The sequence below is a fragment of the Urtica dioica genome, chromosome 5 (assembly GCF_054948205.1).
Source record: "Urtica dioica subsp. dioica isolate 48M chromosome 5, U.dioica_male_clone48M_v1_H2, whole genome shotgun sequence".
Classification (NCBI taxonomy): Eukaryota; Viridiplantae; Streptophyta; class Magnoliopsida; order Rosales; family Urticaceae; genus Urtica; species Urtica dioica.
In genome coordinates this window covers 12,421,148-12,443,815 of record NC_142760.1, presented here as the reverse complement: position 1 = coordinate 12,443,815, position 22,668 = coordinate 12,421,148, and the positions used below count along the sequence as shown (strand labels likewise).

The 22,668-nt window shown below is 46.3% G+C and overlaps 50 non-coding genes across 50 annotated transcripts; all 50 read right to left on the bottom strand.

Moving 5' to 3' along the window:
* Positions 1 to 240: 240 nt before the first annotated feature.
* On the bottom strand, positions 241 to 359 carry LOC149396878 (5S ribosomal RNA). The gene has a single exon (XR_016299609.1). It is a non-coding gene; the product is annotated as a 5S ribosomal RNA (ribosomal RNA).
* Positions 360 to 693: 334 nt separating this feature from the next.
* Positions 694 to 812, bottom strand: LOC149396877 (5S ribosomal RNA). Its single transcript, XR_016299086.1, has one exon. It is a non-coding gene; the product is annotated as a 5S ribosomal RNA (ribosomal RNA).
* A 334-nt stretch (positions 813 to 1,146) lies between these two features.
* On the bottom strand, positions 1,147 to 1,265 carry LOC149396876 (5S ribosomal RNA). Its single transcript, XR_016299608.1, has one exon. It is a non-coding gene; the product is annotated as a 5S ribosomal RNA (ribosomal RNA).
* Positions 1,266 to 1,599: 334 nt separating this feature from the next.
* LOC149396875 (5S ribosomal RNA) lies at positions 1,600 to 1,718 on the bottom strand. The gene has a single exon (XR_016299607.1). It is a non-coding gene; the product is annotated as a 5S ribosomal RNA (ribosomal RNA).
* A 334-nt stretch (positions 1,719 to 2,052) lies between these two features.
* On the bottom strand, positions 2,053 to 2,171 carry LOC149396874 (5S ribosomal RNA). Its single transcript, XR_016299606.1, has one exon. It is a non-coding gene; the product is annotated as a 5S ribosomal RNA (ribosomal RNA).
* A 334-nt stretch (positions 2,172 to 2,505) lies between these two features.
* LOC149396873 (5S ribosomal RNA) lies at positions 2,506 to 2,624 on the bottom strand. The gene has a single exon (XR_016299604.1). It is a non-coding gene; the product is annotated as a 5S ribosomal RNA (ribosomal RNA).
* A 334-nt stretch (positions 2,625 to 2,958) lies between these two features.
* LOC149396872 (5S ribosomal RNA) lies at positions 2,959 to 3,077 on the bottom strand. The gene has a single exon (XR_016299603.1). It is a non-coding gene; the product is annotated as a 5S ribosomal RNA (ribosomal RNA).
* A 334-nt stretch (positions 3,078 to 3,411) lies between these two features.
* LOC149396871 (5S ribosomal RNA) lies at positions 3,412 to 3,530 on the bottom strand. Its single transcript, XR_016298321.1, has one exon. It is a non-coding gene; the product is annotated as a 5S ribosomal RNA (ribosomal RNA).
* Positions 3,531 to 3,864: 334 nt separating this feature from the next.
* LOC149396870 (5S ribosomal RNA) lies at positions 3,865 to 3,983 on the bottom strand. The gene has a single exon (XR_016299602.1). It is a non-coding gene; the product is annotated as a 5S ribosomal RNA (ribosomal RNA).
* A 334-nt stretch (positions 3,984 to 4,317) lies between these two features.
* Positions 4,318 to 4,436, bottom strand: LOC149396869 (5S ribosomal RNA). The gene has a single exon (XR_016299085.1). It is a non-coding gene; the product is annotated as a 5S ribosomal RNA (ribosomal RNA).
* A 334-nt stretch (positions 4,437 to 4,770) lies between these two features.
* Positions 4,771 to 4,889, bottom strand: LOC149396868 (5S ribosomal RNA). The gene has a single exon (XR_016299601.1). It is a non-coding gene; the product is annotated as a 5S ribosomal RNA (ribosomal RNA).
* A 334-nt stretch (positions 4,890 to 5,223) lies between these two features.
* LOC149396867 (5S ribosomal RNA) lies at positions 5,224 to 5,342 on the bottom strand. Its single transcript, XR_016299600.1, has one exon. It is a non-coding gene; the product is annotated as a 5S ribosomal RNA (ribosomal RNA).
* A 334-nt stretch (positions 5,343 to 5,676) lies between these two features.
* On the bottom strand, positions 5,677 to 5,795 carry LOC149396866 (5S ribosomal RNA). Its single transcript, XR_016298320.1, has one exon. It is a non-coding gene; the product is annotated as a 5S ribosomal RNA (ribosomal RNA).
* A 334-nt stretch (positions 5,796 to 6,129) lies between these two features.
* Positions 6,130 to 6,248, bottom strand: LOC149396865 (5S ribosomal RNA). Its single transcript, XR_016299599.1, has one exon. It is a non-coding gene; the product is annotated as a 5S ribosomal RNA (ribosomal RNA).
* Positions 6,249 to 6,582: 334 nt separating this feature from the next.
* LOC149396864 (5S ribosomal RNA) lies at positions 6,583 to 6,701 on the bottom strand. Its single transcript, XR_016297608.1, has one exon. It is a non-coding gene; the product is annotated as a 5S ribosomal RNA (ribosomal RNA).
* A 334-nt stretch (positions 6,702 to 7,035) lies between these two features.
* LOC149396863 (5S ribosomal RNA) lies at positions 7,036 to 7,154 on the bottom strand. The gene has a single exon (XR_016299598.1). It is a non-coding gene; the product is annotated as a 5S ribosomal RNA (ribosomal RNA).
* Positions 7,155 to 7,488: 334 nt separating this feature from the next.
* Positions 7,489 to 7,607, bottom strand: LOC149396862 (5S ribosomal RNA). Its single transcript, XR_016297698.1, has one exon. It is a non-coding gene; the product is annotated as a 5S ribosomal RNA (ribosomal RNA).
* A 334-nt stretch (positions 7,608 to 7,941) lies between these two features.
* On the bottom strand, positions 7,942 to 8,060 carry LOC149396861 (5S ribosomal RNA). The gene has a single exon (XR_016299597.1). It is a non-coding gene; the product is annotated as a 5S ribosomal RNA (ribosomal RNA).
* Positions 8,061 to 8,394: 334 nt separating this feature from the next.
* LOC149396860 (5S ribosomal RNA) lies at positions 8,395 to 8,513 on the bottom strand. Its single transcript, XR_016299596.1, has one exon. It is a non-coding gene; the product is annotated as a 5S ribosomal RNA (ribosomal RNA).
* A 334-nt stretch (positions 8,514 to 8,847) lies between these two features.
* LOC149396859 (5S ribosomal RNA) lies at positions 8,848 to 8,966 on the bottom strand. Its single transcript, XR_016299595.1, has one exon. It is a non-coding gene; the product is annotated as a 5S ribosomal RNA (ribosomal RNA).
* A 334-nt stretch (positions 8,967 to 9,300) lies between these two features.
* LOC149396858 (5S ribosomal RNA) lies at positions 9,301 to 9,419 on the bottom strand. Its single transcript, XR_016297697.1, has one exon. It is a non-coding gene; the product is annotated as a 5S ribosomal RNA (ribosomal RNA).
* Positions 9,420 to 9,753: 334 nt separating this feature from the next.
* Positions 9,754 to 9,872, bottom strand: LOC149396857 (5S ribosomal RNA). The gene has a single exon (XR_016299593.1). It is a non-coding gene; the product is annotated as a 5S ribosomal RNA (ribosomal RNA).
* Positions 9,873 to 10,206: 334 nt separating this feature from the next.
* Positions 10,207 to 10,325, bottom strand: LOC149396856 (5S ribosomal RNA). Its single transcript, XR_016299592.1, has one exon. It is a non-coding gene; the product is annotated as a 5S ribosomal RNA (ribosomal RNA).
* A 334-nt stretch (positions 10,326 to 10,659) lies between these two features.
* LOC149396855 (5S ribosomal RNA) lies at positions 10,660 to 10,778 on the bottom strand. Its single transcript, XR_016297882.1, has one exon. It is a non-coding gene; the product is annotated as a 5S ribosomal RNA (ribosomal RNA).
* Positions 10,779 to 11,112: 334 nt separating this feature from the next.
* LOC149396854 (5S ribosomal RNA) lies at positions 11,113 to 11,231 on the bottom strand. Its single transcript, XR_016299591.1, has one exon. It is a non-coding gene; the product is annotated as a 5S ribosomal RNA (ribosomal RNA).
* A 334-nt stretch (positions 11,232 to 11,565) lies between these two features.
* Positions 11,566 to 11,684, bottom strand: LOC149396853 (5S ribosomal RNA). The gene has a single exon (XR_016297696.1). It is a non-coding gene; the product is annotated as a 5S ribosomal RNA (ribosomal RNA).
* A 334-nt stretch (positions 11,685 to 12,018) lies between these two features.
* Positions 12,019 to 12,137, bottom strand: LOC149396852 (5S ribosomal RNA). The gene has a single exon (XR_016299590.1). It is a non-coding gene; the product is annotated as a 5S ribosomal RNA (ribosomal RNA).
* Positions 12,138 to 12,471: 334 nt separating this feature from the next.
* LOC149396851 (5S ribosomal RNA) lies at positions 12,472 to 12,590 on the bottom strand. The gene has a single exon (XR_016299589.1). It is a non-coding gene; the product is annotated as a 5S ribosomal RNA (ribosomal RNA).
* Positions 12,591 to 12,924: 334 nt separating this feature from the next.
* LOC149396850 (5S ribosomal RNA) lies at positions 12,925 to 13,043 on the bottom strand. Its single transcript, XR_016299588.1, has one exon. It is a non-coding gene; the product is annotated as a 5S ribosomal RNA (ribosomal RNA).
* Positions 13,044 to 13,377: 334 nt separating this feature from the next.
* LOC149396849 (5S ribosomal RNA) lies at positions 13,378 to 13,496 on the bottom strand. Its single transcript, XR_016297695.1, has one exon. It is a non-coding gene; the product is annotated as a 5S ribosomal RNA (ribosomal RNA).
* A 334-nt stretch (positions 13,497 to 13,830) lies between these two features.
* Positions 13,831 to 13,949, bottom strand: LOC149396848 (5S ribosomal RNA). Its single transcript, XR_016299587.1, has one exon. It is a non-coding gene; the product is annotated as a 5S ribosomal RNA (ribosomal RNA).
* Positions 13,950 to 14,283: 334 nt separating this feature from the next.
* Positions 14,284 to 14,402, bottom strand: LOC149396847 (5S ribosomal RNA). The gene has a single exon (XR_016297881.1). It is a non-coding gene; the product is annotated as a 5S ribosomal RNA (ribosomal RNA).
* Positions 14,403 to 14,736: 334 nt separating this feature from the next.
* On the bottom strand, positions 14,737 to 14,855 carry LOC149396846 (5S ribosomal RNA). The gene has a single exon (XR_016299586.1). It is a non-coding gene; the product is annotated as a 5S ribosomal RNA (ribosomal RNA).
* A 334-nt stretch (positions 14,856 to 15,189) lies between these two features.
* Positions 15,190 to 15,308, bottom strand: LOC149396845 (5S ribosomal RNA). The gene has a single exon (XR_016297694.1). It is a non-coding gene; the product is annotated as a 5S ribosomal RNA (ribosomal RNA).
* Positions 15,309 to 15,642: 334 nt separating this feature from the next.
* Positions 15,643 to 15,761, bottom strand: LOC149396844 (5S ribosomal RNA). Its single transcript, XR_016299585.1, has one exon. It is a non-coding gene; the product is annotated as a 5S ribosomal RNA (ribosomal RNA).
* A 334-nt stretch (positions 15,762 to 16,095) lies between these two features.
* On the bottom strand, positions 16,096 to 16,214 carry LOC149396843 (5S ribosomal RNA). Its single transcript, XR_016299584.1, has one exon. It is a non-coding gene; the product is annotated as a 5S ribosomal RNA (ribosomal RNA).
* Positions 16,215 to 16,548: 334 nt separating this feature from the next.
* On the bottom strand, positions 16,549 to 16,667 carry LOC149396842 (5S ribosomal RNA). The gene has a single exon (XR_016299582.1). It is a non-coding gene; the product is annotated as a 5S ribosomal RNA (ribosomal RNA).
* A 334-nt stretch (positions 16,668 to 17,001) lies between these two features.
* LOC149396841 (5S ribosomal RNA) lies at positions 17,002 to 17,120 on the bottom strand. The gene has a single exon (XR_016297880.1). It is a non-coding gene; the product is annotated as a 5S ribosomal RNA (ribosomal RNA).
* Positions 17,121 to 17,454: 334 nt separating this feature from the next.
* On the bottom strand, positions 17,455 to 17,573 carry LOC149396840 (5S ribosomal RNA). The gene has a single exon (XR_016299581.1). It is a non-coding gene; the product is annotated as a 5S ribosomal RNA (ribosomal RNA).
* A 334-nt stretch (positions 17,574 to 17,907) lies between these two features.
* On the bottom strand, positions 17,908 to 18,026 carry LOC149396839 (5S ribosomal RNA). The gene has a single exon (XR_016297693.1). It is a non-coding gene; the product is annotated as a 5S ribosomal RNA (ribosomal RNA).
* Positions 18,027 to 18,360: 334 nt separating this feature from the next.
* LOC149396838 (5S ribosomal RNA) lies at positions 18,361 to 18,479 on the bottom strand. Its single transcript, XR_016299580.1, has one exon. It is a non-coding gene; the product is annotated as a 5S ribosomal RNA (ribosomal RNA).
* Positions 18,480 to 18,813: 334 nt separating this feature from the next.
* On the bottom strand, positions 18,814 to 18,932 carry LOC149396837 (5S ribosomal RNA). Its single transcript, XR_016299579.1, has one exon. It is a non-coding gene; the product is annotated as a 5S ribosomal RNA (ribosomal RNA).
* A 334-nt stretch (positions 18,933 to 19,266) lies between these two features.
* On the bottom strand, positions 19,267 to 19,385 carry LOC149396836 (5S ribosomal RNA). Its single transcript, XR_016299578.1, has one exon. It is a non-coding gene; the product is annotated as a 5S ribosomal RNA (ribosomal RNA).
* Positions 19,386 to 19,719: 334 nt separating this feature from the next.
* LOC149396835 (5S ribosomal RNA) lies at positions 19,720 to 19,838 on the bottom strand. Its single transcript, XR_016297690.1, has one exon. It is a non-coding gene; the product is annotated as a 5S ribosomal RNA (ribosomal RNA).
* A 334-nt stretch (positions 19,839 to 20,172) lies between these two features.
* Positions 20,173 to 20,291, bottom strand: LOC149396834 (5S ribosomal RNA). The gene has a single exon (XR_016299577.1). It is a non-coding gene; the product is annotated as a 5S ribosomal RNA (ribosomal RNA).
* Positions 20,292 to 20,625: 334 nt separating this feature from the next.
* On the bottom strand, positions 20,626 to 20,744 carry LOC149396833 (5S ribosomal RNA). Its single transcript, XR_016299576.1, has one exon. It is a non-coding gene; the product is annotated as a 5S ribosomal RNA (ribosomal RNA).
* A 334-nt stretch (positions 20,745 to 21,078) lies between these two features.
* Positions 21,079 to 21,197, bottom strand: LOC149396832 (5S ribosomal RNA). The gene has a single exon (XR_016297879.1). It is a non-coding gene; the product is annotated as a 5S ribosomal RNA (ribosomal RNA).
* Positions 21,198 to 21,531: 334 nt separating this feature from the next.
* LOC149396831 (5S ribosomal RNA) lies at positions 21,532 to 21,650 on the bottom strand. The gene has a single exon (XR_016297689.1). It is a non-coding gene; the product is annotated as a 5S ribosomal RNA (ribosomal RNA).
* Positions 21,651 to 21,984: 334 nt separating this feature from the next.
* On the bottom strand, positions 21,985 to 22,103 carry LOC149396830 (5S ribosomal RNA). The gene has a single exon (XR_016299575.1). It is a non-coding gene; the product is annotated as a 5S ribosomal RNA (ribosomal RNA).
* Positions 22,104 to 22,437: 334 nt separating this feature from the next.
* Positions 22,438 to 22,556, bottom strand: LOC149396829 (5S ribosomal RNA). The gene has a single exon (XR_016299574.1). It is a non-coding gene; the product is annotated as a 5S ribosomal RNA (ribosomal RNA).
* Positions 22,557 to 22,668: the final 112 nt, after the last annotated feature.

The window sequence follows — 22,668 nt, the reverse complement described above, 5'->3', positions numbered from 1 at the left end:
ATATGAATTCCTAATATCTTTTCGCGATCTTCGCGTTGGGACGGTTTCGGAAGAGTGATCGGCGAAATTCCGACAAGGTGAACGGGGGAAGGGTAAAATCGTAAATTTCGCCCTCGGTCCGGAATTTCGACTTTCACCGGTGAATTGTAAGCGTAAACGAGCATTTGAACAAGGCTCGGAGCGATTTTTGGTGAAATTCCATCGTTTCGGCCTCCGAAAAAAATAATTCGCAAAAAAAGAGGGATGCAACACGAGGACTTCCCAGGAGGTCACCCATCCTAGTACTACTCTCGCCCAAGCACGCTTAACTTCGGAGTTCTGATGGGATCCGGTGCATTAGTGCTGGTATGATCGCATCCGCAAGCATTAGCGCGCATTATCTATATAAGAATCAACGCCGCGACTCCCAAAAGCCATAACTACGTCTTCGGTGCACCAAAAATCACATAAAATATATGAATTCCTAATAACTTTTCGCGATCTTCGCGTTGGGACGGTTTCGGAAGAGTGATCGGCGAAATTCCGACAAGGTGAACGGGGGAAGGGTAAAATCGTAAATTTCACCCTCGGTCCGGAATTTCGACTTTCACCGGTGAATTGTAAGCGTAAACGGGCAATTGAACAAGACTCGGAGCGATTTTTGTTGAAATTCCATCGTTTCGGCCTCCGAAAAAAATAATTCGCAAAAAAAGAGGGATGCAACACGAGGACTTCCCAGGAGGTCACCCATCCTAGTACTACTCTCGCCCAAGCACGCTTAACTTCGGAGTTATGATGGGATCCGGTGCATTAGTGCTGGTAAGATCACATCCGCAAGCATTAGCGCGCATTATCTATATAAGAATCAACGCCGCGACTCCCAAAAGCCATAACTACGTCTTCGGTGCACCAAAAATCACATAAAATATATGAATTCCTAATAACTTTTCGCGATCTTCGCGTTGGGACGGTTTCGGAAGAGTGATCGGCGAAATTCCGACAAGGTGAACGGGGGAAGGGTAAAATCGTAAATATCACCCTCGGTCCGGAATTTCGACTTTCACCGGTGAATTGTATGCGTAAACGCGCATTTGAACAAGGCTCGGAGCGATATTTGGTGAAATTCCATCGTTTCGGCCTCCGAAAAAAATAATTCGCAAAAAAAGAGGGATGCAACACGAGGACTTCCCAGGAGGTCACCCATCCTAGTACTACTCTCGCCCAAGCACGCTTAACTTCGGAGTTCTGATGGGATCCGGTGCATTAGTGCTGGTATGATCGCATCCGCAAGCATTAGCGCGCATTATCTATATAAGAATCAACGCCGCGACTCCCAAAAGCCATAACTACGTCTTCGGTGCACCAAAAATCACATAAAATATATGAATTCCTAATAACTTTTCGCGATATTCGCGTTGGGACGGTTTCGGAAGAGTGATCGGCGAAATTCCGACAAGGTGAACGGGGGAAGGGTAAAATCGTAAATTTTGCCCTCGGTCCGGAATTTCGACTTTCACCGGTGAATTGTAAGCGTAAACGAGCATTTGAACAAGGCTCGGAGCGATTTTTGGTGAAATTCCATCGTTTCGGCCTCCGAAAAAAATAATTCGCAAAAAAAGAGGGATGCAACACGAGGACTTCCCAGGAGGTCACCCATCCTAGTACTACTCTCGCCCAAGCACGCTTAACTTCGGAGTTCTGATGGGATCCGGTGCATTAGTGCTGGTATGATCGCATCCGCAAGCATTAACGCGCATTATCTATATAAGAATCAACGCCGCGACTCCCAAAAGCCATAACTACGTCCTCGGTGCACCAAAAATCACATAAAATATATGAATTCCTAATAACTTTTCGCGATCTTCGCGTTGGGACGGTTTCGGAAGAGTGATCGGCGAAATTCCGACAAGGTGAACGGGGGAAGGGTAAAATCGTAAATTTCACCCTCGGTCCGGAATTTCGACTTTCACCGGTGAATTGTAAGCGTAAACGGGCATTTGAACAAGACTCGGAGCGATTTTTGGTGAAATTCCATCGTTTCGGCCTCCGAAAAAAATAATTCGCAAAAAAAGAGGGATGCAACACGAGGACTTCCCAGGAGGTCACCCATCCTAGTACTACTCTCGCCCAAGCACGCTTAACTTCGGAGTTCTGATGGGATCCGGTGCATTAGTGCTGGTATGATCGCATCCGCAAGCATTAGCGCGCATTATCTATATAAGAATCAACGCCGCGACTCCCAAAAGCCATAACTACGTCTTCGGTGCACCAAAAATCACATAAAATATATGAATTCCTAATAACTTTTCGCGATCTTCGCGTTGGGACGGTTTCGGAAGAGTGATCGGCGAAATTCCGACAAGGTGAACGGGGGAAGGGTAAAATCGTAAATATCACCCTCGGTCCGGAATTTCGACTTTCACCGGTGAATTGTATGCGTAAACGCGCATTTGAACAAGGCTCGGAGCGATATTTGGTGAAATTCCATCGTTTCGGCCTCCGAAAAAAATAATTCGCAAAAAAAGAGGGATGCAACACGAGGACTTCCCAGGAGGTCACCCATCCTAGTACTACTCTCGCCCAAGCACGCTTAACTTCGGAGTTCTGATGGGATCCGGTGCATTAGTGCTGGTATGATCGCATCCGCAAGCATTAGCGCGCATTATCTATATAAGAATCAACGCCGCGACTCCCAAAAGCCATAACTACGTCTTCGGTGCACCAAAAATCACATAAAATATATGAATTCCTAATAACTTTTCGCGATATTCGCGTTGGGACGGTTTCGGAAGAGTGATCGGCGAAATTCCGACAAGGTGAACGGGGGAAGGGTAAAATCGTAAATTTTGCCCTCGGTCCGGAATTTCGACTTTCACCGGTGAATTGTATGCGTAAACGCGCATTTGAACAAGGCTCGGAGCGATATTTGGTGAAATTCCATCGTTTCGGCCTCCGAAAAAAATAATTCGCAAAAAAAGAGGGATGCAACACGAGGACTTCCCAGGAGGTCACCCATCCTAGTACTACTCTCGCCCAAGCACGCTTAACTTCGGAGTTCTGATGGGATCCGGTGCATTAGTGCTGGTATGATCGCATCCGCAAGCATTAGCGCGCATTATCTATATAAGAATCAACGCCGCGACTCCCAAAAGCCATAACTACGTCTTCGGTGCACCAAAAATCACATAAAATATATGAATTCCTAATAACTTTTCGCGATCTTCGCGTTGGGACGGTTTCGGAAGAGTGATCGGCGAAATTCCGACAAGGTGAACGGGGGAAGGGTAAAATCGTAAATTTCACCCTCGGTCCGGAATTTCGACTTTCACCGGTGAATTGTAAGCGTAAACGGGCAATTGAACAAGACTCGGAGCGATTTTTGTTGAAATTCCATAGTTTCGGCCTCCGAAAAAAATAATTCGCAAAAAAAGAGGGATGCAACACGAGGACTTCCCAGGAGGTCACCCATCCTAGTACTACTCTCGCCCAAGCACGCTTAACTTCGGAGTTCTGATGGGATCCGGTGCATTAGTGCTGGTAAGATCACATCCGCAAGCATTAGCGCGCATTATCTATATAAGAATCAACGCCGCGACTCCCAAAATCCATAACTACGTCCTCGGTGCACCAAAAATCACATAAAATATATGAATTCCTAATATCTTTTCGCGATCTTCGCGTTGGGACGGTTTCGGAAGAGTGATCGGCGAAATTCCGACAAGGTGAACGGGGGAAGGGTAAAATCGTAAATTTCGCCCTCGGTCCGGAATTTCGACTTTCACCGGTGAATTGTAAGCGTAAACGAGCATTTGAACAAGGCTCGGAGCGATTTTTGGTGAAATTCCATCGTTTCGGCCTCCGAAAAAAATAATTCGCAAAAAAAGAGGGATGCAACACGAGGACTTCCCAGGAGGTCACCCATCCTAGTACTACTCTCGCCCAAGCACGCTTAACTTCGGAGTTCTGATGGGATCCGGTGCATTAGTGCTGGTATGATCGCATCCGCAAGCATTAGCGCGCATTATCTATATAAGAATCAACGCCGCGACTCCCAAAAGCCATAACTACGTCTTCGGTGCACCAAAAATCACATAAAATATATGAATTCCTAATAACTTTTCGCGATCTTCGCATTGGGACGGTTTCGGAAGAGTGATCGGCGAAATTCCGACAAGGTGAACGGGGGAAGGGTAAAATCGTAAATTTCACCCTCGGTCCGGAATTTCGACTTTCACCGGTGAATTGTAAGCGTAAACGGGCAATTGAACAAGACTCGGAGCGATTTTTGTTGAAATTCCATCGTTTCGGCCTCCGAAAAAAATAATTCGCAAAAAAAGAGGGATGCAACACGAGGACTTCCCAGGAGGTCACCCATCCTAGTACTACTCTCGCCCAAGCACGCTTAACTTCGGAGTTATGATGGGATCCGGTGCATTAGTGCTGGTAAGATCACATCCGCAAGCATTAGCGCGCATTATCTATATAAGAATCAACGCCGCGACTCCCAAAAGCCATAACTACGTCTTCGGTGCACCAAAAATCACATAAAATATATGAATTCCTAATAACTTTTCGCGATCTTCGCGTTGGGACGGTTTCGGAAGAGTGATCGGCGAAATTCCGACAAGGTGAACGGGGGAAGGGTAAAATCGTAAATATCACCCTCGGTCCGGAATTTCGACTTTCACCGGTGAATTGTATGCGTAAACGCGCATTTGAACAAGGCTCGGAGCGATATTTGGTGAAATTCCATCGTTTCGGCCTCCGAAAAAAATAATTCGCAAAAAAAGAGGGATGCAACACGAGGACTTCCCAGGAGGTCACCCATCCTAGTACTACTCTCGCCCAAGCACGCTTAACTTCGGAGTTCTGATGGGATCCGGTGCATTAGTGCTGGTATGATCGCATCCGCAAGCATTAGCGCGCATTATCTATATAAGAATCAACGCCGCGACTCCCAAAAGCCATAACTACGTCTTCGGTGCACCAAAAATCACATAAAATATATGAATTCCTAATAACTTTTCGCGATATTCGCGTTGGGACGGTTTCGGAAGAGTGATCGGCGAAATTCCGACAAGGTGAACGGGGGAAGGGTAAAATCGTAAATTTTGCCCTCGGTCCGGAATTTCGACTTTCACCGGTGAATTGTAAGCGTAAACGAGCATTTGAACAAGGCTCGGAGCGATTTTTGGTGAAATTCCATCGTTTCGGCCTCCGAAAAAAATAATTCGCAAAAAAAGAGGGATGCAACACGAGGACTTCCCAGGAGGTCACCCATCCTAGTACTACTCTCGCCCAAGCACGCTTAACTTCGGAGTTCTGATGGGATCCGGTGCATTAGTGCTGGTATGATCGCATCCGCAAGCATTAGCGCGCATTATCTATATAAGAATCAACGCCGCGACTCCCAAAAGCCATAACTACGTCTTCGGTGCACCAAAAATCACATAAAATATATGAATTCCTAATAACTTTTCGCGATCTTCGCGTTGGGACGGTTTCGGAAGAGTGATCGGCGAAATTCCGACAAGGTGAACGGGGGAAGGGTAAAATCGTAAATATCACCCTCGGTCCGGAATTTCGACTTTCACCGGTGAATTGTAAGCGTAAACGGGAAATTGAACAAGACTCGGAGCGATTTTTGTTGAAATTCCATCGTTTCGGCCTCCGAAAAAAATAATTCGCAAAAAAAGAGGGATGCAACACGAGGACTTCCCAGGAGGTCACCCATCCTAGTACTACTCTCGCCCAAGCACGCTTAACTTCGGAGTTCTGATGGGATCCGGTGCATTAGTGCTGGTAAGATCACATCCGCAAGCATTAGCGCGCATTATCTATATAAGAATCAACGCCGCGACTCCCAAAATCCATAACTACGTCCTCGGTGCACCAAAAATCACATAAAATATATGAATTCCTAATAACTTTTCGCGATCTTCGCGTTGGGACGGTTTCGGAAGAGTGATCGGCGAAATTCCGACAAGGTGAACGGGGGAAGGGTAAAATCGTAAATTTCACCCTCGGTCCGGAATTTCGACTTTCACCGGTGAATTGTATGCGTAAACGCGCATTTGAACAAGGCTCGGAGCGATATTTGATGAAATTCCATCGTTTCGGTCTCCGAAAAAAATAATTCGCAAAAAAAGAGGGATGCAACACGAGGACTTCCCAGGAGGTCACCCATCCTAGTACTACTCTCGCCCAAGCACGCTTAACTTCGGAGTTCTGATGGGATCCGGTGCATTAGTGCTGGTATGATCGCATCCGCAAGCATTAGCGCGCATTATCTATATAAGAATCAACGCCGCGACTCCCAAAAGCCATAACTACGTCTTCGGTGCACCAAAAATCACATAAAATATATGAATTCCTAATAACTTTTCGCAATCTTCGCGTTGGGACGGTTTTGGAAGAGTGATCGGCGAAATTCCGACAAGGTGAACGGGGGAAGGGTAAAATCGTAAATTTTGCCCTCGGTCCGGAATTTCGACTTTCACCGGTGAATTGTAAGCGTAAACGGGCATTTGAACAAGACTCTGAGCGATTTTTGTTGAAATTCCATCGTTTCGGCCTCCGAAAAAAATAATTCGCAAAAAAAGAGGGATGCAACACGAGGACTTCCCAAGAGGTCACCCATCCTAGTACTACTCTCGCCCAAGCACGCTTAACTTCGGAGTTCTGATGGGATCCGGTGCATTAGTGCTGGTATGATCGCATCCGCAAGCATTAGCGCGCATTATCTATATAAGAATCAACGCCGCGACTCCCAAAAGCCATAACTACGTCTTCGGTGCACCAAAAATCACATAAAATATATGAATTCCTAATAACTTTTCGCGATCTTCGCGTTGGGACGGTTTCGGAAGAGTGATCGGCGAAATTCCGACAAGGTGAACGGGGGAAGGGTAAAATCGTAAATTTCACCCTCGGTCCGGAATTTCGACTTTCACCGGTGAATTGTAAGCGTAAACGGGCATTTGAACAAGACTCGGAGCGATATTTGGTGAAATTCCATCGTTTCGGCCTCCGAAAAAAATAATTCGCAAAAAAAGAGGGATGCAACACGAGGACTTCCCAGGAGGTCACCCATCCTAGTACTACTCTCGCCCAAGCACGCTTAACTTCGGAGTTCTGATGGGATCCGGTGCATTAGTGCTGGTATGATCGCATCCGCAAGCATTAGCGCGCATTATCTATATAAGAATCAACGCCGCGACTCCCAAAAGCCATAACTACGTCTTCGGTGCACCAAAAATCACATAAAATATATGAATTCCTAATAACTTTTCGCGATCTTCGCGTTGGGACGGTTTCGGAAGAGTGATCGGGGAAATTCCGACAAGGTGAACGGGGGAAGGGTAAAATCGTAAATTTCACCTTCGGTCCGGAATTTCGACTTTCACCGGTGAATTGTAAGCGTAAACGGGCATTTGAACAAGACTCGGAGCGATTTTTGGTGAAATTCCATCGTTTCGGCCTCCGAAAAAAATAATTCGCAAAAAAAGAGGGATGCAACACGAGGACTTCCCAGGAGGTCACCCATCCTAGTACTACTCTCGCCCAAGCACGCTTAACTTCGGAGTTCTGATGGGATCCGGTGCATTAGTGCTGGTATGATCACATCCGCAAGCATTAGCGCGCATTATCTATATAAGAATCAACGCCGCGACTCCCAAAAGCCATAACTACGTCTTCGGTGCACCAAAAATCACATAAAATATATGAATTCCTAATAACTTTTCGCAATCTTCGCGTTGGGACGGTTTCGGAAGAGTGATCGGCGAAATTCCGACAAGGTGAACGGGGGAAGGGTAAAATCGTAAATTTCGCCCTCGTTCCGGAATTTCGACTTTCACCGGTGAATTGTAAGCGTAAACGAGCATTTGAACAAGACTCTGAGCGATTTTTGGTGAAATTCCATCGTTTCGGCCTCCGAAAAAAATAATTCGCAAAAAAAGAGGGATGCAACACGAGGACTTCCCAGGAGGTCACCCATCCTAGTACTACTCTCGCCCAAGCACGCTTAACTTCGGAGTTCTGATGGGATCCGGTGCATTAGTGCTGGTATGATCGCATCCGCAAGCATTAGCGCGCATTATCTATATAAGAATCAACGCCGCGACTCCCAAACGCCATAACTACGTCTTCGGTGCACCAAAAATCACATAAAATATATGAATTCCTAATAACTTTTCGCGATCTTCGCGTTGGGACGGTTTCGGAAGAGTGATCGGCGAAATTCCGACAAGGTGAACGGGGGAAGGGTAAAATCGTAAATTTCACCCTCGGTCCGGAATTTCGACTTTCACCGGTGAATTGTAAGCGTAAACGGGCATTTGAACAAGACTCGGAGCGATTTTTGGTGAAATTCCATCGTTTCGGCCTCCGAAAAAAATAATTCGCAAAAAAAGAGGGATGCAACACGAGGACTTCCCAGGAGGTCACCCATCCTAGTACTACTCTCGCCCAAGCACGCTTAACTTCGGAGTTCTGATGGGATCCGGTGCATTAGTGCTGGTATGATCGCATCCGCAAGCATTAGCGCGCATTATCTATATAAGAATCAACGCCGCGACTCCCAAAAGCCATAACTACGTCTTCGGTGCACCAAAAATCACATAAAATATATGAATTCCTAATAACTTTTCGCGATATTCGCGTTGGGACGGTTTCGGAAGAGTGATCGGCGAAATTCCGACAAGGTGAACGGGGGAAGGGTAAAATCGTAAATTTCGCCCTCGTTCCGGAATTTCGACTTTCACCGGTGAATTGTAAGCGTAAACGAGCATTTGAACAAGGCTCGGAGCGATTTTTGGTGAAATTCCATCGTTTCGGCCTCCGAAAAAAATAATTCGCAAAAAAAGAGGGATGCAACACGAGGACTTCCCAGGAGGTCACCCATCCTAGTACTACTCTCGCCCAAGCACGCTTAACTTCGGAGTTCTGATGGGATCCGGTGCATTAGTGCTGGTATGATCGCATCCGCAAGCATTAGCGCGCATTATCTATATAAGAATCAACGCCGCGACTCCCAAAAGCCATAACTACGTCTTCGGTGCACCAAAAATCACATAAAATATATGAATTCCTAATAACTTTTCGCGATCTTCGCGTTGGGACGGTTTCGGAAGAGTGATCGGCGAAATTCCGACAAGGTGAACGGGGGAAGGGTAAAATCGTAAATATCACCCTCGGTCCGGAATTTCGACTTTCACCGGTGAATTGTAAGCGTAAACGGGCAATTGAACAAGACTCGGAGCGATTTTTGTTGAAATTCCATCGTTTCGGCCTCCGAAAAAAATAATTCGCAAAAAAAGAGGGATGCAACACGAGGACTTCCCAGGAGGTCACCCATCCTAGTACTACTCTCGCCCAAGCACGCTTAACTTCGGAGTTCTGATGGGATCCGGTGCATTAGTGCTGGTATGATCACATCCGCAAGCATTAGCGCGCATTATCTATATAAGAATCAACGCCGCGACTCCCAAAATCCATAACTACGTCCTCGGTGCACCAAAAATCACATAAAATATATGAATTCCTAATAACTTTTCGCGATCTTCGCGTTGGGACGGTTTCGGAAGAGTGATCGGCGAAATTCCGACAAGGTGAACGGGGGAAGGGTATAATCGTAAATTTCACCCTCGGTCCGGAATTTCGACTTTCACCGGTGAATTGTATGCGTAAACGCGCATTTGAACAAGGCTCGGAGCGATATTTGATGAAATTCCATCGTTTCGGTCTCCGAAAAAAATAATTCGCAAAAAAAGAGGGATGCAACACGAGGACTTCCCAGGAGGTCACCCATCCTAGTACTACTCTCGCCCAAGCACGCTTAACTTCGGAGTTCTGATGGGATCCGGTGCATTAGTGCTGGTATGATCGCATCCGCAAGCATTAGCGCGCATTATCTATATAAGAATCAACGCCGCGACTCCCAAAAGCCATAACTACGTCTTCGGTGCACCAAAAATCACATAAAATATATGAATTCCTAATAACTTTTCGCAATCTTCGCGTTGGGACGGTTTCGGAAGAGTGATCGGCGAAATTCCGACAAGGTGAACGGGGGAAGGGTAAAATCGTAAATTTTGCCCTCGGTCCGGAATTTCGACTTTCACCGGTGAATTGTAAGCGTAAACGGGCATTTGAACAAGACTCTGAGCGATTTTTGTTGAAATTCCATCGTTTCGGCCTCCGAAAAAAATAATTCGCAAAAAAAGAGGGATGCAACACGAGGACTTCCCAGGAGGTCACCCATCCTAGTACTACTCTCGCCCAAGCACGCTTAACTTCGGAGTTCTGATGGGATCCGGTGCATTAGTGCTGGTATGATCGCATCCGCAAGCATTAGCGCGCATTATCTATATAAGAATCAACGCCGCGACTCCCAAAAGCCATAACTACGTCTTCGGTGCACCAAAAATCACATAAAATATATGAATTCCTAATAACTTTTCGCGATCTTCGCGTTGGGACGGTTTCGGAAGAGTGATCGGCGAAATTCCGACAAGGTGAACGGGGGAAGGGTAAAATCGTAAATTTCACCCTCGGTCCGGAATTTCGACTTTCACCGGTGAATTGTAAGCGTAAACGGGCATTTGAACAAGACTCGGAGCGATATTTGGTGAAATTCCATCGTTTCGGCCTCCGAAAAAAATAATTCGCAAAAAAAGAGGGATGCAACACGAGGACTTCCCAGGAGGTCACCCATCCTAGTACTACTCTCGCCCAAGCACGCTTAACTTCGGAGTTCTGATGGGATCCGGTGCATTAGTGCTAGTATGATCGCATCCGCAAGCATTAGCGCGCATTATCTATATAAGAATCAACGCCGCGACTCCCAAAAGCCATAACTACGTCTTCGGTGCACCAAAAATCACATAAAATATATGAATTCCTAATAACTTTTCGCGATCTTCGCGTTGGGACGGTTTCGGAAGAGTGATCGGGGAAATTCCGACAAGGTGAACGGGGGAAGGGTAAAATCGTAAATTTCACCTTCGGTCCGGAATTTCGACTTTCACCGGTGAATTGTAAACGTAAACGGGCATTTGAACAAGACTCGGAGCGATTTTTGGTGAAATTCCATCGTTTCGGCCTCCGAAAAAAATAATTCGCAAAAAAAGAGGGATGCAACACGAGGACTTCCCAGGAGGTCACCCATCCTAGTACTACTCTCGCCCAAGCACGCTTAACTTCGGAGTTCTGATGGGATCCGGTGCATTAGTGCTGGTATGATCGCATCCGCAAGCATTAGCGCGCATTATCTATATAAGAATCAACGCCGCGACTCCCAAAAGCCATAACTACGTCTTCGGTGCACCAAAAATCACATAAAATATATGAATTCCTAATAACTTTTCGCGATCTTCGCGTTGGGACGGTTTCGGAAGAGTGATCGGGGAAATTCCGACAAGGTGAACGGGGGAAGGGTAAAATCGTAAATTTCACCTTCGGTCCGGAATTTCGACTTTCACCGGTGAATTGTAAGCGTAAACGGGCATTTGAACAAGACTCGGAGCGATTTTTGGTGAAATTCCATCGTTTCGGCCTCCGAAAAAAATAATTCGCAAAAAAAGAGGGATGCAACACGAGGACTTCCCAGGAGGTCACCCATCCTAGTACTACTCTCGCCCAAGCACGCTTAACTTCGGAGTTCTGATGGGATCCGGTGCATTAGTGCTGGTATGATCACATCCGCAAGCATTAGCGCGCATTATCTATATAAGAATCAACGCCGCGACTCCCAAAAGCCATAACTACGTCTTCGGTGCACCAAAAATCACATAAAATATATGAATTCCTAATAACTTTTCGCAATCTTCGCGTTGGGACGGTTTCGGAAGAGTGATCGGCGAAATTCCGACAAGGTGAACGGGGGAAGGGTAAAATCGTAAATTTCGCCCTCGTTCCGGAATTTCGACTTTCACCGGTGAATTGTAAGCGTAAACGAGCATTTGAACAAGACTCTGAGCGATTTTTGGTGAAATTCCATCGTTTCGGCCTCCGAAAAAAATAATTCGCAAAAAAAGAGGGATGCAACACGAGGACTTCCCAGGAGGTCACCCATCCTAGTACTACTCTCGCCCAAGCACGCTTAACTTCGGAGTTCTGATGGGATCCGGTGCATTAGTGCTGGTATGATCGCATCCGCAAGCATTAGCGCGCATTATCTATATAAGAATCAACGCCGCGACTCCCAAACGCCATAACTACGTCTTCGGTGCACCAAAAATCACATAAAATATATGAATTCCTAATAACTTTTCGCGATCTTCGCGTTGGGACGGTTTCGGAAGAGTGATCGGCGAAATTCCGACAAGGTGAACGGGGGAAGGGTAAAATCGTAAATTTCACCCTCGGTCCGGAATTTCGACTTTCACCGGTGAATTGTAAGCGTAAACGGGCATTTGAACAAGACTCGGAGCGATTTTTGGTGAAATTCCATCGTTTCGGCCTCCGAAAAAAATAATTCGCAAAAAAAGAGGGATGCAACACGAGGACTTCCCAGGAGGTCACCCATCCTAGTACTACTCTCGCCCAAGCACGCTTAACTTCGGAGTTCTGATGGGATCCGGTGCATTAGTGCTGGTATGATCGCATCCGCAAGCATTAGCGCGCATTATCTATATAAGAATCAACGCCGCGACTCCCAAAAGCCATAACTACGTCTTCGGTGCACCAAAAATCACATAAAATATATGAATTCCTAATAACTTTTCGCGATATTCGCGTTGGGACGGTTTCGGAAGAGTGATCGGCGAAATTCCGACAAGGTGAACGGGGGAAGGGTAAAATCGTAAATTTCGCCCTCGTTCCGGAATTTCGACTTTCACCGGTGAATTGTAAGCGTAAACGAGCATTTGAACAAGGCTCGGAGCGATTTTTGGTGAAATTCCATCGTTTCGGCCTCCGAAAAAAATAATTCGCAAAAAAAGAGGGATGCAACACGAGGACTTCCCAGGAGGTCACCCATCCTAGTACTACTCTCGCCCAAGCACGCTTAACTTCGGAGTTCTGATGGGATCCGGTGCATTAGTGCTGGTATGATCGCATCCGCAAGCATTAGCGCGCATTATCTATATAAGAATCAACGCCGCGACTCCCAAAAGCCATAACTACGTCTTCGGTGCACCAAAAATCACATAAAATATATGAATTCCTAATAACTTTTCGCGATCTTCGCGTTGGGACGGTTTCGGAAGAGTGATCGGCGAAATTCCGACAAGGTGAACGGGGGAAGGGTAAAATCGTAAATATCACCCTCGGTCCGGAATTTCGACTTTCACCGGTGAATTGTAAGCGTAAACGGGCAATTGAACAAGACTCGGAGCGATTTTTGTTGAAATTCCATCGTTTCGGCCTCCGAAAAAAATAATTCGCAAAAAAAGAGGGATGCAACACGAGGACTTCCCAGGAGGTCACCCATCCTAGTACTACTCTCGCCCAAGCACGCTTAACTTCGGAGTTCTGATGGGATCCGGTGCATTAGTGCTGGTATGATCACATCCGCAAGCATTAGCGCGCATTATCTATATAAGAATCAACGCCGCGACTCCCAAAATCCATAACTACGTCCTCGGTGCACCAAAAATCACATAAAATATATGAATTCCTAATAACTTTTCGCGATCTTCGCGTTGGGACGGTTTCGGAAGAGTGATCGGCGAAATTCCGACAAGGTGAACGGGGGAAGGGTATAATCGTAAATTTCACCCTCGGTCCGGAATTTCGACTTTCACCGGTGAATTGTATGCGTAAACGCGCATTTGAACAAGGCTCGGAGCGATATTTGATGAAATTCCATCGTTTCGGTCTCCGAAAAAAATAATTCGCAAAAAAAGAGGGATGCAACACGAGGACTTCCCAGGAGGTCACCCATCCTAGTACTACTCTCGCCCAAGCACGCTTAACTTCGGAGTTCTGATGGGATCCGGTGCATTAGTGCTGGTATGATCGCATCCGCAAGCATTAGCGCGCATTATCTATATAAGAATCAACGCCGCGACTCCCAAAAGCCATAACTACGTCTTCGGTGCACCAAAAATCACATAAAATATATGAATTCCTAATAACTTTTCGCGATCTTCGCGTTGGGACGGTTTCGGAAGAGTGATCGGCGAAATTCCGACAAGGTGAACGGGGGAAGGGTAAAATCGTAAATTTCACCCTCGGTCCGGAATTTCGACTTTCACCGGTGAATTGTAAGCGTAAACGGGCATTTGAACAAGACTCGGAGCGATATTTGGTGAAATTCCATCGTTTCGGCCTCCGAAAAAAATAATTCGCAAAAAAAGAGGGATGCAACACGAGGACTTCCCAGGAGGTCACCCATCCTAGTACTACTCTCGCCCAAGCACGCTTAACTTCGGAGTTCTGATGGGATCCGGTGCATTAGTGCTAGTATGATCGCATCCGCAAGCATTAGCGCGCATTATCTATATAAGAATCAACGCCGCGACTCCCAAAAGCCATAACTACGTCTTCGGTGCACCAAAAATCACATAAAATATATGAATTCCTAATAACTTTTCGCGATCTTCGCGTTGGGACGGTTTCGGAAGAGTGATCGGGGAAATTCCGACAAGGTGAACGGGGGAAGGGTAAAATCGTAAATTTCACCTTCGGTCCGGAATTTCGACTTTCACCGGTGAATTGTAAACGTAAACGGGCATTTGAACAAGACTCGGAGCGATTTTTGGTGAAATTCCATCGTTTCGGCCTCCGAAAAAAATAATTCGCAAAAAAAGAGGGATGCAACACGAGGACTTCCCAGGAGGTCACCCATCCTAGTACTACTCTCGCCCAAGCACGCTTAACTTCGGAGTTCTGATGGGATCCGGTGCATTAGTGCTGGTATGATCGCATCCGCAAGCATTAGCGCGCATTATCTATATAAGAATCAACGCCGCGACTCCCAAAAGCCATAACTACGTCTTCGGTGCACCAAAAATCACATAAAATATATGAATTCCTAATAACTTTTCGCGATCTTCGCGTTGGGACGGTTTCGGAAGAGTGATCGGGGAAATTCCGACAAGGTGAACGGGGGAAGGGTAAAATCGTAAATTTCACCTTCGGTCCGGAATTTCGACTTTCACCGGTGAATTGTAAGCGTAAACGGGCATTTGAACAAGACTCGGAGCGATTTTTGGTGAAATTCCATCGTTTCGGCCTCCGAAAAAAATAATTCGCAAAAAAAGAGGGATGCAACACGAGGACTTCCCAGGAGGTCACCCATCCTAGTACTACTCTCGCCCAAGCACGCTTAACTTCGGAGTTCTGATGGGATCCGGTGCATTAGTGCTGGTATGATCACATCCGCAAGCATTAGCGCGCATTATCTATATAAGAATCAACGCCGCGACTCCCAAAAGCCATAACTACGTCTTCGGTGCACCAAAAATCACATAAAATATATGAATTCCTAATAACTTTTCGCAATCTTCGCGTTGGGACGGTTTCGGAAGAGTGATCGGCGAAATTCCGACAAGGTGAACGGGGGAAGGGTAAAATCGTAAATTTCGCCCTCGTTCCGGAATTTCGACTTTCACCGGTGAATTGTAAGCGTAAACGAGCATTTGAACAAGACTCTGAGCGATTTTTGGTGAAATTCCATCGTTTCGGCCTCCGAAAAAAATAATTCGCAAAAAAAGAGGGATGCAACACGAGGACTTCCCAGGAGGTCACCCATCCTAGTACTACTCTCGCCCAAGCACGCTTAACTTCGGAGTTCTGATGGGATCCGGTGCATTAGTGCTGGTATGATCGCATCCGCAAGCATTAGCGCGCATTATCTATATAAGAATCAACGCCGCGACTCCCAAACGCCATAACTACGTCTTCGGTGCACCAAAAATCACATAAAATATATGAATTCCTAATAACTTTTCGCGATCTTCGCGTTGGGACGGTTTCGGAAGAGTGATCGGCGAAATTCCGACAAGGTGAACGGGGGAAGGGTAAAATCGTAAATTTCACCCTCGGTCCGGAATTTCGACTTTCACCGGTGAATTGTAAGCGTAAACGGGCATTTGAACAAGACTCGGAGCGATTTTTGGTGAAATTCCATCGTTTCGGCCTCCGAAAAAAATAATTCGCAAAAAAAGAGGGATGCAACACGAGGACTTCCCAGGAGGTCACCCATCCTAGTACTACTCTCGCCCAAGCACGCTTAACTTCGGAGTTCTGATGGGATCCGGTGCATTAGTGCTGGTATGATCGCATCCGCAAGCATTAGCGCGCATTATCTATATAAGAATCAACGCCGCGACTCCCAAAAGCCATAACTACGTCTTCGGTGCACCAAAAATCACATAAAATATATGAATTCCTAATAACTTTTCGCGATATTCGCGTTGGGACGGTTTCGGAAGAGTGATCGGCGAAATTCCGACAAGGTGAACGGGGGAAGGGTAAAATCGTAAATTTCGCCCTCGTTCCGGAATTTCGACTTTCACCGGTGAATTGTAAGCGTAAACGAGCATTTGAACAAGGCTCGGAGCGATTTTTGGTGAAATTCCATCGTTTCGGCCTCCGAAAAAAATAATTCGCAAAAAAAGAGGGATGCAACACGAGGACTTCCCAGGAGGTCACCCATCCTAGTACTACTCTCGCCCAAGCACGCTTAACTTCGGAGTTCTGATGGGATCCGGTGCATTAGTGCTGGTATGATCGCATCCGCAAGCATTAGCGCGCATTATCTATATAAGAATCAACGCCGCGACTCCCAAAAGCCATAACTACGTCTTCGGTGCACCAAAAATCACATAAAATATATGAATTCCTAATAACTTTTCGCGATCTTCGCGTTGGGACGGTTTCGGAAGAGTGATCGGCGAAATTCCGACAAGGTGAACGGGGGAAGGGTAAAATCGTAAATTTCACCCTCGGTCCGGAATTTCGACTTTCACCGGTGAATTGTAAGCGTAAACGGGCATTTGAACAAGACTCGGAGCGATATTTGGTGAAATTCCATCGTTTCGGCCTCCGAAAAAAATAATTCGCAAAAAAAGAGGGATGCAACACGAGGACTTCCCAGGAGGTCACCCATCCTAGTACTACTCTCGCCCAAGCACGCTTAACTTCGGAGTTCTGATGGGATCCGGTGCATTAGTGCTAGTATGATCGCATCCGCAAGCATTAGCGCGCATTATCTATATAAGAATCAACGCCGCGACTCCCAAAAGCCATAACTACGTCTTCGGTGCACCAAAAATCACATAAAATATATGAATTCCTAATAACTTTTCGCGATCTTCGCGTTGGGACGGTTTCGGAAGAGTGATCGGGGAAATTCCGACAAGGTGAACGGGGGAAGGGTAAAATCGTAAATTTCACCTTCGGTCCGGAATTTCGACTTTCACCGGTGAATTGTAAACGTAAACGGGCATTTGAACAAGACTCGGAGCGATTTTTGGTGAAATTCCATCGTTTCGGCCTCCGAAAAAAATAATTCGCAAAAAAAGAGGGATGCAACACGAGGACTTCCCAGGAGGTCACCCATCCTAGTACTACTCTCGCCCAAGCACGCTTAACTTCGGAGTTCTGATGGGATCCGGTGCATTAGTGCTGGTATGATCGCATCCGCAAGCATTAGCGCGCATTATCTATATAAGAATCAACGCCGCGACTCCCAAAAGCCATAACTACGTCTTCGGTGCACCAAAAATCACATAAAATATATGAATTCCTAATAACTTTTCGCGATCTTCGCGTTGGGACGGTTTCGGAAGAGTGATCGGGGAAATTCCGACAAGGTGAACGGGGGAAGGGTAAAATCGTAAATTTCACCTTCGGTCCGGAATTTCGACTTTCACCGGTGAATTGTAAGCGTAAACGGGCATTTGAACAAGACTCGGAGCGATTTTTGGTGAAATTCCATCGTTTCGGCCTCCGAAAAAAATAATTCGCAAAAAAAGAGGGATGCAACACGAGGACTTCCCAGGAGGTCACCCATCCTAGTACTACTCTCGCCCAAGCACGCTTAACTTCGGAGTTCTGATGGGATCCGGTGCATTAGTGCTGGTATGATCACATCCGCAAGCATTAGCGCGCATTATCTATATAAGAATCAACGCCGCGACTCCCAAAAGCCATAACTACGTCTTCGGTGCACCAAAAATCACATAAAATATATGAATTCCTAATAACTTTTCGCAATCTTCGCGTTGGGACGGTTTCGGAAGAGTGATCGGCGAAATTCCGACAAGGTGAACGGGGGAAGGGTAAAATCGTAAATTTCGCCCTCGTTCCGGAATTTCGACTTTCACCGGTGAATTGTAAGCGTAAACGAGCATTTGAACAAGACTCTGAGCGATTTTTGGTGAAATTCCATCGTTTCGGCCTCCGAAAAAAATAATTCGCAAAAAAAGAGGGATGCAACACGAGGACTTCCCAGGAGGTCACCCATCCTAGTACTACTCTCGCCCAAGCACGCTTAACTTCGGAGTTCTGATGGGATCCGGTGCATTAGTGCTGGTATGATCGCATCCGCAAGCATTAGCGCGCATTATCTATATAAGAATCAACGCCGCGACTCCCAAACGCCATAACTACGTCTTCGGTGCACCAAAAATCACATAAAATATATGAATTCCTAATAACTTTTCGCGATCTTCGCGTTGGGACGGTTTCGGAAGAGTGATCGGCGAAATTCCGACAAGGTGAACGGGGGAAGGGTAAAATCGTAAATTTCACCCTCGGTCCGGAATTTCGACTTTCACCGGTGAATTGTAAGCGTAAACGGGCATTTGAACAAGACTCGGAGCGATTTTTGGTGAAATTCCATCGTTTCGGCCTCCGAAAAAAATAATTCGCAAAAAAAGAGGGATGCAACACGAGGACTTCCCAGGAGGTCACCCATCCTAGTACTACTCTCGCCCAAGCACGCTTAACTTCGGAGTTCTGATGGGATCCGGTGCATTAGTGCTGGTATGATCGCATCCGCAAGCATTAGCGCGCATTATCTATATAAGAATCAACGCCGCGACTCCCAAAAGCCATAACTACGTCTTCGGTGCACCAAAAATCACATAAAATATATGAATTCCTAATAACTTTTCGCGATATTCGCGTTGGGACGGTTTCGGAAGAGTGATCGGCGAAATTCCGACAAGGTGAACGGGGGAAGGGTAAAATCGTAAATTTCGCCCTCGTTCCGGAATTTCGACTTTCACCGGTGAATTGTAAGCGTAAACGAGCATTTGAACAAGGCTCGGAGCGATTTTTGGTGAAATTCCATCGTTTCGGCCTCCGAAAAAAATAATTCGCAAAAAAAGAGGGATGCAACACGAGGACTTCCCAGGAGGTCACCCATCCTAGTACTACTCTCGCCCAAGCACGCTTAACTTCGGAGTTCTGATGGGATCCGGTGCATTAGTGCTGGTATGATCGCATCCGCAAGCATTAGCGCGCATTATCTATATAAGAATCAACGCCGCGACTCCCAAAAGCCATAACTACGTCTTCGGTGCACCAAAAATCACATAAAATATATGAATTCCTAATAACTTTTCGCGATCTTCGCGTTGGGACGGTTTCGGAAGAGTGATCGGCGAAATTCCGACAAGGTGAACGGGGGAAGGGTAAAATCGTAAATATCACCCTCGGTCCGGAATTTCGACTTTCACCGGTGAATTGTAAGCGTAAACGGGCAATTGAACAAGACTCGGAGCGATTTTTGTTGAAATTCCATCGTTTCGGCCTCCGAAAAAAATAATTCGCAAAAAAAGAGGGATGCAACACGAGGACTTCCCAGGAGGTCACCCATCCTAGTACTACTCTCGCCCAAGCACGCTTAACTTCGGAGTTCTGATGGGATCCGGTGCATTAGTGCTGGTATGATCACATCCGCAAGCATTAGCGCGCATTATCTATATAAGAATCAACGCCGCGACTCCCAAAATCCATAACTACGTCCTCGGTGCACCAAAAATCACATAAAATATATGAATTCCTAATAACTTTTCGCGATCTTCGCGTTGGGACGGTTTCGGAAGAGTGATCGGCGAAATTCCGACAAGGTGAACGGGGGAAGGGTATAATCGTAAATTTCACCCTCGGTCCGGAATTTCGACTTTCACCGGTGAATTGTATGCGTAAACGCGCATTTGAACAAGGCTCGGAGCGATATTTGATGAAATTCCATCGTTTCGGTCTCCGAAAAAAATAATTCGCAAAAAAAGAGGGATGCAACACGAGGACTTCCCAGGAGGTCACCCATCCTAGTACTACTCTCGCCCAAGCACGCTTAACTTCGGAGTTCTGATGGGATCCGGTGCATTAGTGCTGGTATGATCGCATCCGCAAGCATTAGCGCGCATTATCTATATAAGAATCAACGCCGCGACTCCCAAAAGCCATAACTACGTCTTCGGTGCACCAAAAATCACATAAAATATATGAATTCCTAATAACTTTTCGCAATCTTCGCGTTGGGACGGTTTCGGAAGAGTGATCGGCGAAATTCCGACAAGGTGAACGGGGGAAGGGTAAAATCGTAAATTTTGCCCTCGGTCCGGAATTTCGACTTTCACCGGTGAATTGTAAGCGTAAACGGGCATTTGAACAAGACTCTGAGCGATTTTTGTTGAAATTCCATCGTTTCGGCCTCCGAAAAAAATAATTCGCAAAAAAAGAGGGATGCAACACGAGGACTTCCCAGGAGGTCACCCATCCTAGTACTACTCTCGCCCAAGCACGCTTAACTTCGGAGTTCTGATGGGATCCGGTGCATTAGTGCTGGTATGATCGCATCCGCAAGCATTAGCGCGCATTATCTATATAAGAATCAACGCCGCGACTCCCAAAAGCCATAACTACGTCTTCGGTGCACCAAAAATCACATAAAATATATGAATTCCTAATAACTTTTCGCGATCTTCGCGTTGGGACGGTTTCGGAAGAGTGATCGGCGAAATTCCGACAAGGTGAACGGGGGAAGGGTAAAATCGTAAATTTCACCCTCGGTCCGGAATTTCGACTTTCACCGGTGAATTGTAAGCGTAAACGGGCATTTGAACAAGACTCGGAGCGATATTTGGTGAAATTCCATCGTTTCGGCCTCCGAAAAAAATAATTCGCAAAAAAAGAGGGATGCAACACGAGGACTTCCCAGGAGGTCACCCATCCTAGTACTACTCTCGCCCAAGCACGCTTAACTTCGGAGTTCTGATGGGATCCGGTGCATTAGTGCTAGTATGATCGCATCCGCAAGCATTAGCGCGCATTATCTATATAAGAATCAACGCCGCGACTCCCAAAAGCCATAACTACGTCTTCGGTGCACCAAAAATCACATAAAATATATGAATTCCTAATAACTTTTCGCGATCTTCGCGTTGGGACGGTTTCGGAAGAGTGATCGGGGAAATTCCGACAAGGTGAACGGGGGAAGGGTAAAATCGTAAATTTCACCTTCGGTCCGGAATTTCGACTTTCACCGGTGAATTGTAAACGTAAACGGGCATTTGAACAAGACTCGGAGCGATTTTTGGTGAAATTCCATCGTTTCGGCCTCCGAAAAAAATAATTCGCAAAAAAAGAGGGATGCAACACGAGGACTTCCCAGGAGGTCACCCATCCTAGTACTACTCTCGCCCAAGCACGCTTAACTTCGGAGTTCTGATGGGATCCGGTGCATTAGTGCTGGTATGATCACATCCGCAAGCATTAGCGCGCATTATCTATATAAGAATCAACGCCGCGACTCCCAAAAGCCATAACTACGTCTTCGGTGCACCAAAAATCACATAAAATATATGAATTCCTAATAACTTTTCGCAATCTTCGCGTTGGGACGGTTTCGGAAGAGTGATCGGCGAAATTCCGACAAGGTGAACGGGGGAAGGGTAAAATCGTAAATTTCGCCCTCGTTCCGGAATTTCGACTTTCACCGGTGAATTGTAAGCGTAAACGAGCATTTGAACAAGACTCTGAGCGATTTTTGGTGAAATTCCATCGTTTCGGCCTCCGAAAAAAATAATTCGCAAAAAAAGAGGGATGCAACACGAGGACTTCCCAGGAGGTCACCCATCCTAGTACTACTCTCGCCCAAGCACGCTTAACTTCGGAGTTCTGATGGGATCCGGTGCATTAGTGCTGGTATGATCGCATCCGCAAGCATTAGCGCGCATTATCTATATAAGAATCAACGCCGCGACTCCCAAAAGCCATAACTACGTCTTCGGTGCACCAAAAATCACATAAAATATATGAATTCCTAATAACTTTTCGCGATCTTCGCGTTGGGACGGTTTCGGAAGAGTGATCGGCGAAATTCCGACAAGGTGAACGGGGGAAGGGTAAAATCGTAAATTTCACCCTCGGTCCGGAATTTCGACTTTCACCGGTGAATTGTAAGCGTAAACGGGCATTTGAACAAGACTCGGAGCGATTTTTGGTGAAATTCCATCGTTTCGGCCTCCGAAAAAAATAATTCGCAAAAAAAGAGGGATGCAACACGAGGACTTCCCAGGAGGTCACCCATCCTAGTACTACTCTCGCCCAAGCACGCTTAACTTCGGAGTTCTGATGGGATCCGGTGCATTAGTGCTGGTATGATCGCATCCGCAAGCATTAGCGCGCATTATCTATATAAGAATCAACGCCGCGACTCCCAAAAGCCATAACTACGTCTTCGGTGCACCAAAAATCACATAAAATATATGAATTCCTAATAAC